Raw genomic sequence first — 7,909 nt, forward strand, 5'->3', positions numbered from 1 at the left:
ATTTACGGACTGTGCTTTTCAGGAAAACGGAAACGACTGCGGTCTGTATACGATCGCAAATGCAACTGCAGAAGCTAACGGAAAAGACCCATGTACTCAAAGATATAATGTGGAACATTTACGTGGTCATTTAATTCATTGCTTGGAAAGTAGTGGTAAAATAACACCATTTTCTGCCGGGTCTAGGACTCTTGAGCACGCAAGTGGTGTTAGATACTCCGCTTACTTAAAAGTATTTTGTTCGTGTAGAATGCCTGAAGATGGTATGCACGTGGTATGTGACAAATGCAAAATATGGAACCACCCTAAATCGAGGGACTGCATAAAGACGACATACCAGCAGATGACGTACCCTACTATTGCAAAAAATGTACAGACCCCAAAGAGCAAAAACGAAAATACACGAAAAGAAAATGATTGTATTTATTAAGATTTGTTATTGTTATAATTATTAATAAAAATGTCAATCACGATTTTGTGGTCAATGTTGAACCAAATATAAAGAAACCAATCATCGGAAACCTAAGAAACGTTCCATAGATCACCGAGTCCTGTCCGTCAATTGTTATACGGAGCTTTCCGTAGTTTGCCGAATACGATCGTAGCGTGACGGGGTTTAGTAGCCCATCACGGAAAATTCAAAATGTCACGGATATTAGGTGTATGTCACGGATTTATGTTGTCACGGACATCACAGAATTTAAGACTGTCACGGGTTTAAGGTGATCCCACTTTCGTCAGTAATGCCAAAAGTGTAAACGAACACTTGCATGTTGGTGCACATGCCCTGCACGTTCAAAATATGTAATATTGATCAAAACGCCTTATGCGGTTACTATGGCAGTGAGTCATCCAAAATTAAATTAATAATTAGCTGCAGTACCTATTCAAATGTCTGTATGTGAAATTTCGTGTGAATTCATGAATTTTTAAGAAAATACTAATACAATATAAACTGACCGATTAGGAAATTTGTTGGGTGTATATAAGTATTTCTGAATTTCATTATATCCCTCAGTGCGCATTATCTCTATAAATTCAGTGTATTTGAGTCCAGACAGAAAATATATAGCTTTACTGGTTCCAGTAAAATGTTCCTGCTGATTTGTGAGACATGAAAGCAGAGATTTGAGCATATATGGACATGTTTAATCAATACGAATTTGTTGTACAATTCTGGTGGGTATAATAGCAGCATCGAAACCAGTCTTATTTGGGTTAATGGATCTGTTGTTGATTTATACTGCTAGATGCTTTGCCATAATTGGTTTGGTATATTGCGGTGGTGATTGAATAGTATAAATTCTCTCTACATATAACAATTTATACAGCAGACATGTATCCTCGCAGATCTCACGTACGGGAAAGTCAACTGTTCTGATTTTAAATATATCCCTTAATGCACACTATCTCTATAAATTCACTGTATATACTACCTTCAGACAGAAAATATATAGCTTCTTTTGTCCCAATCAGTTAAAAAAAACTAAAATGGCACTGCTGATTTGTGAGACATGATAACAAAGATTCAAGTATACATGTAAACGATGAATCAGCACGAATGTGTAGTTAAAATTCGGGTGTGTAAATAAAGCAGCATTGAAACTGATCTTGTCTGGGTTAGTGGACTTGTTGTGAAATATGCATGCTCGTTTGTACGGCTGGGCCATTTGCCATAATTTGTCTTGTATATTTTGGTGGTGACTAGTTCGTATAAATTTTCCTTTCCTAATCAGTTAAAAAGACTAAGATATCACTGTTGATTTGTGAGACATGATATCAGAGATAATGTTGAATCAATAAGAATGTAAAGTACAATATATAAATTAAGCAGCATCGAAACTAATCTTACTGGTTGCGAAATATGAACGCTCGTTTGTAGGTACTGTAAATCACTTTATATTAGCGTGATCTTTATTTCGCGAATTCCGGCACCCTGAATTATTTCGCGGTTTTATGAATTCGCGATGGAAGGGCCAGGAATTTAAATTCGCGAAGGTTCTTATCTTATATTAGCAAAATTTCAATTAATTCAGGAAGTCGTGATTATATTAATGCCTTTTTTTTCAGTACCGTACCGAATTTATGCCTGTCAAAGACTCGTTAAACACATGGTCCGTAACGGTTATTTTGTATCAGCAATCGGTTACTTTATTCACACATAAATAATTAACGCCAAGTATATAATACAATGGTGTGATAAATTGTCCGCTAATCCCTATTGTTGTCTAAACAAAATTTGTAAGGTTTGTTGAGAAGATAAGTGATGATATGGATCTTCCCTTCGGGCAACACGCGCTCTGCTTGTTTGACACAAGGAAATGCTATCCGTTAAAAACTGCCTGCTTCATGTAAATCTAACCTTTAGCAGTATATTCTACATGAATTATTCAAAATACATTGAAATGTGAAATGAATTGAAATTCATTCAATAAACATCGATGTACAGGCGGCTAGTTATGATTGCTGAACTTGACCGTATTTTGGACATTTTTTCGAATATGTCTGTATGTTATGGGAGGATATTTACGCGGATTCATGATTTCGCGATGCACCCGATTCGCGAAATATAGCGAAAATTATAACAACGCGAATAATACCGGATTTACAGTATATTGTTGTCGTTTGTCGCATAAGTCTCTCTCTCTCTCTCTCTCTCTCTCCATATATGCGTGCGATCGTGTGTGCGTGTGTGTGTGTTACAATTTGTAAACAATTCGTATTCGTACTGTTTGTTGTATGTGATATCTGTTACTGTCATGTTATAACGATATATTATCACAAATAAATCAAATCATATAGGATATTACTTATTTCCATATAAAACTCTTTAAGAGATATTGCTTGAAAATTAATTTGAAAATTTCACAGGAATCCTTTTGTTACCACGCATTTATATGCGTAACTATTTTATAGTAACTTTTATAATTGGTCATAGTTAGCCTGTACGTTTAATATTTGTTCGTACATAGTGTATACGTAGAAAATATTTTGCGTCTAACTTTAATGGTGTTTATGTCAATATAAATGTATACGATATTCCTCATGCAAAAACAAAGGGCATTATTTCGATAAGTATAATCTGCAAGTTTAACACGCATATATAATAACATGATAGCTCTAATTTATATTCATGTTTAAAATAACTAGGACACTAGGTTAGTACTTTCAGTTTTGTTAACTGTAAACAAATGTGTTTAATCTATACAAACCTTCAGTTAATAATATGATAAAATATTGTAAGAAATGAAGAATGAGAATGTATTTAATAGTTCTAAGCAACAATATATGCACGTACCTACAACAGAATCCAAACAAAAGATCAACGTCACATATTCAAAATATTTCTGCAGCTATAAATAGAATTCATGGAATAACAGCACATAACTATTTATAAATAGATTTGAAGGCCACGCATCATACCTGCTTTAAATAACTATAACTATCATATATTTTTCAACACTGTTTGTTGATAATTTGAAGTACAATACGATAATCTCCGCAAATGCACCACAAAAAATATACAAAAACAAAAGTTTCTTGATCATTTTAAAATTCTATCAATTAGAAATTTATCAAATATATATAATATATAGACCTATATAATTCTCGAGGAATTGATTTAATGACACTTGCAAACCTAGCAAAACTGATAAATACAGTCAAACCTGTGCTAACGGGCACCTGTAAATAGCGGCCACCTGTCAACAACGGGCAACCAGTTTTTCCCCCGTCGAAATATAGTCATAAAAAGGCCGGAAATAGCGGCCACCTGCCAACCGCGGTCAGCAGCCAGTCAAAATCCATCCCACTGACGGTTAATTACTCTGAACAACGGTCATTTTTTCATGCGCCGGCCGCTCATAATTTTCCCTTCTCCGATCTCCTTGGTGCGTGCACGTCGCGGAGAGGGCACATATGGCGCTAACTGGGTCAGCGCCCTAACTAGGTCAACGCTTGATCTAGTTAGCGTCACATGACTAAAACCAAGGAGTGTGGCCTTAAAAAGGGAACATTTATCGACTGGGCTTCATCTAGTCTGCTTGCCATCGTGCTGGACCTCTCTTCTACAACCGGGGTGCCGGGTCTGGTTGATCCCGGCCAACTCGATGCCGGATTACCATCTCTGAGGGATCGCCTTCCCGATACCTCAGCTGGATCATCGACGAGGCTGATGTCGGCTCGGAGCCCCCGACTCGATGCCGGATTACCATCTCTGGGGATGTTTATATTGTTTTACTCCAGCTGGTTCATCGACAAGGTGGGATATCGGAACCAGGCTTCCGGATGCGGCACTTCGGACAAGACAGCTGGTGGAGGCGACGTACAACGCGGTGGCGGGGGGCTGGATGAAGGACAGGCGATCAGACCGTTAGAAATGATGTAATAATAACGATGTCAACAACACTTAAGAGGATACATACATACATAACAGATGTCACAGAAACATGACGACACACACAATAGACGATATATAACTACGATGATACATAACTACGATGAAATAATTGATGTATACTAAAGGGAGTGAAGTAAAGATGATGTATGAAGAGGAGGAGGAGCATAATTGTAGCAACAGTCGCCCATATGGTCTTAACCGGTGGCGACGTTAAATAACCTCAACACACACACATAATTTTCCCTAATCAGCGGTCAGACTTCAAAGTCTTGATAAAGAGGTGCTAAATCGGCAACTGTCTCCTTTATTAACAACATAAAGAACAATCGGTGTTTTTGATTGTTTTTGATCGATTGTTGAACACGTTCTGCAATCGATAATTTGGTTGATAATTGAGTTGTTTGTACATTATTAACCGCTCTTGGTACAACTGCAGTTTTTCACACTTTTTAATGAACGGTTACGGTTACGTACTTGTAATAAATGGGCAATTTCATGAAATTTATTCATTATGTTTATATCTCTCATTCGAATTCGTTAAAAGGATCAATCGAACGTTACTAAGTGCTTACTTTTTTTATTATAGAAAAAATGTCGAAACGGAACTTTCTTACGTTAGATAAACGCGTGGAAGTTATAAGACTTAAGTGAAAGTGGTAAAAGTGGCAGGGCTATTGCAGAACAAGTTGGTGTTGGCAGGACACAAATACCGGAAACGCGAAATTATGGACGAGTTTGAGAATAATGTTAACATGGAGTATAAACTACCGCGCCGGGCAACTACTTATGAGGACATTAATGACTTGTGTTTGAAATGGTTTAATGATGCCACTGGACGTAGAGTTAATGTGTCAGGTCCGCTTCTCAAAGAAAGAGCTATGAAATATGCGCAGGAGTTAGGTGTAAATGACTTTAAAGCATCCACCGGAAGGCTGGAAAGTTTCTTAAACGGAACAATATTGTTTTAAGACAATGTCTGGTGAGCGCGTTGATGTAGATATAACTGTTGTGCAAGACTGGAAAGACAAGTTGCCATCGTTGTGCGAAGGGTATGAGACACAAAACATATTTAATATGGATGAGACCGGCCTTTTCTATCGAGATTAATGTACAAGACTAACAAGAAGCGTGGATGACTGGAGAATTTTTTAAGAATGGCTACACTGGTTTGAATGACAAATGAAAGGCAGGAAAGTGCTTCTTTTGGTGGACAATGCACCATCCCATCCTCAGGTTAATCTAAAAAATGTCAATGTTACGTTCTTACCTCCAAACACAACATCTCTTTGCCAACCAATGGACCAAGGAATAATCGAGGCAATGAAACTCAAGTACAGGAAGAAACAACTACAGTACGTGATCAGCCAAATGGAACATAAGCAGGGAAAGGTGGATTTGATCTGTTCAAAGAGATAAGTGTGCTGGATGCAATTTACTGGGTTGCACGTGCATTGAAAGAAGGTGAAATTAGCACCACTGTTAAGTGTTTCGCGAAGTGTGGATTTCAGACGGAAAACAGTGTTCAAAGTGAAAATGAATGCACATTGTTGAACGATTCGGAGAGTGAAGATGAGGAATACTTGATACTACAGCAATACTTGATACTATAGTAATGCTTTGTACTATAGCAATATTTGATACTATAGAAATACATGATACCATAGTGATGCTTAGAACTATAGCAATACTTGATACTATAGCAATGCTTTTGAGGACATCCAATCAAACACTTATTGAATGGCTTTCTGGTAAAAAAGTCAAAACTAATCAGCCGAGGTCCTTCAGACCTTTAGCAACAGTTTTGCCTATTTTAAACCCGATATATATATACTTTATTTTAGCAGTCACATATGTAATATATATTTTGAAATCATTGTAATAAGACATAGTATGCTGATGTGGTACTTTCAATTTCTGTTTAGTGTTAATATAAACATTCATTTGCTAAAAAATTGCGAAAAAACAAAAGTAAGAATTATATAATAATTAATAAAAAGAAGTAACAATGCTTTGCACCTACCAAATATAAGAATCCATACAAATGTACATCTAAATCAAAACGTTGCAGTTATAAATAGGGTTCAAGCACATGCATCATTTAGAATCAATACAATGTCAGGTATCCACCGCTCTGAAACTAATGAATGCTATCTTGAACAGTTTTGTCGTTATCGTTTAGTAATGATATATAGTTTTCTTTTGCTTTTAGTATTCAATTGTTTAAACGGTCCGCCTATGTTAAAAACAGTAGTTCCTGAACCTGATATTCAGTTTGATCTCTATCGATCTATCCCAAACATTCCTGTTACTCCACAATGAGATCTGGATTCATAGAATTCGTTCCATTTATGAAAAGTTAAGTTTCTGATTATCTTTTTTCACCCACTAAGCAAACCCGTTGGTCATTTTTATTTTGCAAAGTTATTTATTGTATGTAGATGATCTTATTTCGTGATGGAAGAGTGAGAAAGATTTACAAAGATGCCTTAACAAATGGTAAAAATATTGAAATTAACCAAGATAATCACAAATTTAATACTTTCATCTTAATGATATTGTTTTCTGTTTAGTTTTTATCAATAAAAGCAACTTGAAATTATTTGTAGTCAATATATTTCTCTATGTTGCCATAGGTTCAATTCAACTGAGAATCTCTGACATTCTGTTGTCATATAAACTTGACAAAGTACCTTCAAGAAATCAATGATGTTTGCAAGGCTAAAACTTCTAACACTTCAGTCTTTTCTTAAAAGGTATGATTTATTTAAATATTATTTTTATTATGACAAATCAATGGTAATGACCTTGATACAAAGCTTTGTTCTAACAGTTAATTAAGAGATTTGACATTTCCAGAAACACTAATCTTGTCTGATCAAGAACCATTACCACACAATGGAATATAACAAAGGGCTGTAACTCTAAAATTATATCCCTTCAATTTCTTTTTGTATAAACTTTTTCTGACTATGAGAACTACAGCATTTACACAAATAACATTTCTGTTAGTAAAGCAAAATCTCTCTGAGAACAATTGCCTGTTCTTTTGATACTGACATCATTACATGTGAAAGTTTGAAACAATTTTGCCTGTAAATATATGAAGACACTGAAACTGAGTATTTAAGGCAAAAATGCGATCAAAGGAATACTTGACAAATCAATTTACAGCAGACTGTGATCAAATAAATGCAGGAACAAGAGTGCAAGAATGTCACAATATACGCCCGTCACAGCAAATTTCTTTACTCTAGCACCTGTATTTGCAAATGGAATTTTAATTTTGTGGTTGTTTAGTAATAACTAAGTGTTTTGTTTTCTAAGTCCACAAAAAAACTCCTTACCAGGTAGAGATACCTTAAAATACACCTAAAATTGGAAAGTAACATCTATGTTGTACCACAGAAAAGTGGTCTTGGTTTTTCCCTACAGTTCAATTATAAAAAAGTTACAATATAATTTATTTATAGTAACAAACTAAGGGAAGTAATCTTAAAAAAAAAAAAAAAA

This window comes from Mercenaria mercenaria, chromosome 4 (assembly GCF_021730395.1).
Source record: "Mercenaria mercenaria strain notata chromosome 4, MADL_Memer_1, whole genome shotgun sequence".
Lineage (NCBI taxonomy): Eukaryota > Metazoa > Mollusca > Bivalvia > Venerida > Veneridae > Mercenaria > Mercenaria mercenaria.